Genomic DNA, 6,000 nt, shown 5'->3' on the forward strand with positions numbered 1-6,000 from the left:
AAACGGTATTCTGAGCTTTGGAGAAATTTAAAATCTAATTAGGGAAATAAGATGAATGGACATAAATAATTAGGTAATATTAGAAGGCAGTATACAATTAAATGCTAAATTGTGGGGTATGATCAGTTAAGTACTGTTGTAAGTTCAGAGAAGAAAAAGATCAATGTGTGATATACTATGTACTCTAGGAAGGCTTCATGGAAGAATAAACCAAAGTCATAATACCCCAATGTGAGACCTGAGCTTGAGTTCCCAGATAAAAACTACTCACTCTGTTCCATAGAAATGAGCCCATAATCTACCTTAATAGTCTGAATCTTAGACCCCCTTGCCCCCTTGCCTTTTTCCTGATATGTCCTTTACAAATGCTGAGGATATATTTAAGACTAAAACTTGAACCAAGTCACTGATTTTTTTTTAAAGTGTTAACTAGCACTGGTCTAAGCACAGATTCCTAGAATGCTCCCTATAAGTTGGCATTGACTGATTTTTTTTGTTTTGGATTTACACTGTTCAACTAGATCTGAATCCACCTAATTTTATTATCAAGTAGACCACAACTCTCCACCTTTTCTATATAAGATTAGTATGGGAGACTCTGACAATAGCTTAGATAAACTCTAGACATGATATTCGTGGACCCTATATGTGTACATTGTGGCCATCCCAGGTGGCACCTGGGGCATAATGTAAGCAGACCCCATAGGTTTATAACTTGCTTTCTAGATGCCTAGAGAGATGCCGACTCTGCCAGATGCTGAAACATAATAAACTACAATGGCTCTCTCTTGAATGAAGGATTAAATGTAAATTGTTTAGCTTCTAAGGTCCTTTGCAAGGAGCAACTAGGTGGTGCAGGGGATAGAGCACTGGCCCTGAAGTCAGGAGGACCTGAGTTCAAATCTAGCCTCAGATACTTGACACTTACTGCTGTGTCACTTAAACAAGTCACTTAACCCTTATTGTCTTGGAAAAAAAAGTAATGAAATGTTTAATAAAAAAATTGTAAATAATAAAGTCCTTTGCAGCCTATCTTTCCAAATTCATTATAGATTCCTCTCCTTGTATTCTGCTATCCAGCTACACTGGCCTTTCTACTGTTTCTCACACAAATCCCTCCATCTCTGGTCACCATTCATTTGTCCTGACTTTTCCCAATGTCTAGAATGCACCGCCTCCTCACCTCTGCCTCATAGAATCCCTTCAAGACAGCTCAAGCCCTGCTTTCTATACTTCCTTAATTTCCCCAACTCCAATTCACTCCCTAACCATTTTGGATTTTGTTAGTTTTTATTTACTTTGTATTTGTTCAGGACATATTTATTCTGTATGTACTTGTATACATATATGTCGTCTCCACCAATAGAATGTAAACTCCTCAAGCAAAGGGATTATTTAATTTTTATCTCTGTGTTCTCAGAACCTAGAAAAGTGTCTGGCCACTGAGGTGCCTTGTAACACTGACACCCTGAGGTTTATTTGGAAGCAAAAAAAATCATGCCTACAATGATTCTTCTGCAGAATTACATTCAAGTAGAAGGTTCTCATAATTGCAGAATGGAGAACAGTACTGAGCCATTGATATGATTATGAGTAAATAAACCAATTAAAATGTATTTAATGACTCTGTTCTGCCTCATCCCTCCTGAAGATTTCCTCTTGTTCTGGAAAGCATCTCATTGTAAACACAATGGCCAGAAAGAAAAAGGAAAGTTGTTTGTTTCTTTGTTTGTTTGTTTGTTTTCCAAAGGAATAAGAAAAGATAGACTAATTTTCACCTGAGGTCAAAGCTGGCTGGCTAAGCAATGCTTCTCTAAAGGCTTTAGTGACTGCCAACTGGAGCTGACTTTTATTAGGAAAGGAAATTTCTCTGGCTCAGGGCACTTTTCTCTGTCCTTTTCGATAACCTCTCATGATTGAAGCAAAAGGCCCAAATGCTGCTATTGTGGCATGCACACTGTATCTTAAATACCGTACTCTGTAAGTGCTACTCTCTGCTCCCAGGCTTTGAAACAAGTACCTCCCAAGCAACCCCAGGTCACAGTGTAGACGAGAAACTACTACCAGAAAGGAGGGCATTCTCAGCATGTAAATATATGTATACATACATATGGGTGGGTAGGTGGTACAGTGGATAGATCAAAGGGCCTGGAGTCAGAAAGACTCATGTTCCTGAGTTCAAATCTGCCCTCAGATACTTCCTAGCTGTGTGACCTTAGCGAGTCACTTAACGCTGTTTGCCTCAGTTTCCTCATCTGTAAAATGAGCTGGAAATGACAAACCACTCTAGTATTTTTGCCAAATAGGGTGTCGAAGAGTAGGACATGACCGAAATAACTGAACAATACAAACATACATATACATGCGGATATTGACAATGTGTATATTGACAGTGAACCTGGAAGGAAAATCACTGTTCTACTCATTCATTAACTAGGGGAACTTTGACCTCATTATTACTCAGAACAGAAACACCTTTGAGAAATATCTGACCTCAGACACTTGCTAGCTGTCTAAGCTTTGGCAAATAATTTAACCTCTGCCTGCCCCAATTTCCTTACCTGCAAAATAATGGTCATAATAGCACCTGCCTCCCTGGGTTGTTGTGAGGATCAAATGAGAAAATATTTGAAAAGCAATTAGCACAGTGCCGAACACATAGCAGGTGCCTAATACATTATTTGTTTCCTTTCTTCCTTCCTTGATGGATGGGAGTCGGGGGTCACCAATATTCTGTTTGGGACGTGGGAAAACATGATGACTTAGTAGCATCTTTCATTTCCAGCAATGCTACCTCTAGATGGTTCAGGGTATATATCCCTCAAATATCTCCCTCATTTTCATACAGAAGAAATCAGTTTAAAATAAACCTTAGACAACCTCAAAGGGTAAAATAAATCACTAAAGGGAAACATGTAGCACAAGGGGTGCATGGGGGTGGGAGGAAGGAGTCCTTTTCCTGTGGCCGGCATTATGCAGACTTACAGTTCAACTCCTTTTATTTTAGAAATAAGGAAAGTGAGGCCCAAAAAGGTTAAGTGAATTGTCCTGGGCTATAGACCAGATTTGCTGGAACCTAGGGACAGAGTGGGATTATCTTATTTCACCATTTGATTTTAAGCAAACTTCAGATAGGATACATATTTCCAATGACTAATATCTTGGTCAAAGTTAAAAAGAATCATAATGTATATTCATAGCTCATGTTTATAAAGTGCTATCAATTTAAGGTTTACAAAGCATTTTCTTCACGACAATTCTGTGAAGGAGAGAGTGTATCAGAAAAAAAGGTTTTGTGTTGTGAGTAGCATGTCTAAGATCACAGAACTGTTAAAAATGTCAGAGTTGGAATTCGAACCCAGTCCTCCTGGCTCCCAAGTCTATTACTCTTTCCATTGCAGAGGCCTATTCTTCTAAGTTTCAAAAACCTTTTCACCATTTCCCTTTTTGGGCCCTCTAGGGCCATTCCAAGGCAAACTTTCTTAGTCAGAAACTTTTAGGATTTTCCTGGCTGATCAATGCACAAATTGTTCACTAACATTTACTATATTTGGTTTAGCTGATCACCATATCATTTCCTTGAACCCATGGAATAAAAGAGCCCAGCTTCCTTAATTAGCCAAGGACAAGTTAATCATCAGAAGACCAAATGAAGAGAAAGAAAAAAGGAGAAAAAGAGAAAAAGAGAAAGAAAAAGAGAAAGGAAGGAAGGAAGGGAGGAAGGAGAAAAGGAAGGGAGGTAGGAAGGAAGGAAGGGAAAGACAATTTTTTTTAAATCCTAATAAAGGTTCAAGCCTAAAGACCTAGTGGATAGCAGTGTGTTGAAAGTCTGGACTAGTCCTTAAGGAACTTAGACTTCTGCCCTTTTTATTTACAAACCGGGCAAGCTGGGTCAAGTTAATGAACCTCTCAGAGTTCCATCTTCCTCATCTGCAAAATTGGGATAATATTAGCTGGAAAACAGCATTTAGCACAGTACCAGGAATGCAGTAGGTACTTAATAAAGGCTTGTTGATTTAACTACATATGAGGCTATAGTGTAGATCAAATGAAATAACATACACAAAGTGCTTTGAAAACTTGGAAGTGTTATAGAAATGTCTATTAATTTTTTAAAATTAATTTTTATTGATATCTTTTGTTTTTAAATTGTCTGTTAAGCCCATGGAAACTCCTGCCATCCCTCTCCTTTTCCCCTTCCATGTAACCATCTCATTTAACAAATAATATTTTTTAAGAAAAAGGAAAAAGACAAAGACAAGAAATTTGATCAATACCTTAGAAAAAGTCTGAAAAACATAAGTAATATTCAATATCTTTGAATCTTGTGATCCTGTTAGACTGGGAAGAGGTTTCTTCTCAAATCTCATTTTTAGAGCTATTCTTGTTCTTTTTAAATCTCTAATTAAATTCACTTTCAATTGTTTTATGATTGTTATTCCTTCCATTTACCTTGCTGTGGTCATTGCATATATTGTTTTCTTGCATCTGCTTATTTTACTCTGAAAGAGTTCATTAATTAGTTCTTGGTATTATTAATTCATTATTGTTAATTCTGGCTCTTTCACCAACCAAGTCAACAAGCATTTATTAAGCACTTACTAAGTGGTAGGCACTGTGCCAAGTGCTGGGAATACAAATAGAAGGACAAAAACAAAAATAAACCAGTTCCTGCATTCTAATAGGAGAAGGGGGGAGGGAAAAGATACCCACATAGGGGCATGGTGGAAAAAGAAGTCAACCAAAATACCAGAAGAGGATCATAAGAGAAATAAAGGAATGAACATGACTAACCTGGGGGCCCTTCCTTAAAAATGGAGGATCTGGAGAAACAAGGGGTTACACAGGCAGAAGGCTCTTCTATCATGAGAAGACTGCAGGGACAAAGAATCTTCCAGGATGAGATGGCTGCTGGAACACTGTGGGAAAGGCAGCTTCCAGAGTGAAAAGAATTTTGTGACATAGTGGAGAAAGAAATCTGGATAGTCAAGTATGTGACTAGGTCAAATAATCACCAGGTAACTTTGTCACTAGGTCATTTAGTCACAGGCAAGATTTTAGATTCCCTACTGGAAAGGATCATCTAATTCAACTCTCATTTTACAGATGAAAAAACTGAGTCCCAGAGAGACTGACTGGCCCAAGGTCAAACAGGTAGTGAAGTGGCAGAGCTGGCATTTGAACCAAAGACCTCTGACTACAGATTTATATTTCTTCCTACTTTGCCACAATGACTCTGTTCTTCAGTTACCTTACCTTTATCATGAGAATGATAGTATTTGTCCTATCTACTCCATAAAGTTGTTGTGAGGATAAAAGGAGATTGTGCATGAAAATGTTGTAAATTGCATAAAACCTAATGTAAATATCTTATTTTCCCTCCATTTACTTGAAAAAAAATTTCAGTCATCCCTTTAAAGAATTGGGTAGTCTCCCAGTTGCCCACATGGAGACCACATGGAATCCAAAGAAAAGTATTATCTAGAAGTTCCAGCAAGGACAATCTTAAGAACCCAATTAACCCCCAAAGCATTCAGTGGTTTGGACAGAATTCTCCTTCCTCTGCTTCACTTGGTAAAGTGTCTGGGAAAAAAGTCAACTAAGTGTCAAGCTCCAACCTGGTACTCAACTGTGGGACTAATGAAAGGCTCCTGGGAAAAAGCTTTGGGCTTCATTTGGATCCAAGCCTTTCAAACATCACAGATATATATAGGGCATCCCAAAAGTCTTAGTGCAGTTTTAATCTATTAAAGCTTAAAATTGCACTGAGATTTTTGGGACACCCTGTGCTGATGATGCCCACAGCAATGGTTATCCATGGAATTTACCTGAAATAAACAAGGGATCATCTAAGAGCTAGCCTGTGTTGAAATTTCCAAATTATACATAATTAAACTTTTTGGTTCCTCATTTCCATAGTGTTCTTCCTGCCAAGCTTCTCAGCTCAGTCTACATAATAGAAAAATCAAAATAAACAGCAGTTAAGGATAAAACAGGTCT

This window comes from Vombatus ursinus, unplaced genomic scaffold (assembly GCF_900497805.2).
Source record: "Vombatus ursinus unplaced genomic scaffold, bare-nosed wombat genome assembly UNPS02014778.1, whole genome shotgun sequence".
Lineage (NCBI taxonomy): Eukaryota > Metazoa > Chordata > Mammalia > Diprotodontia > Vombatidae > Vombatus > Vombatus ursinus.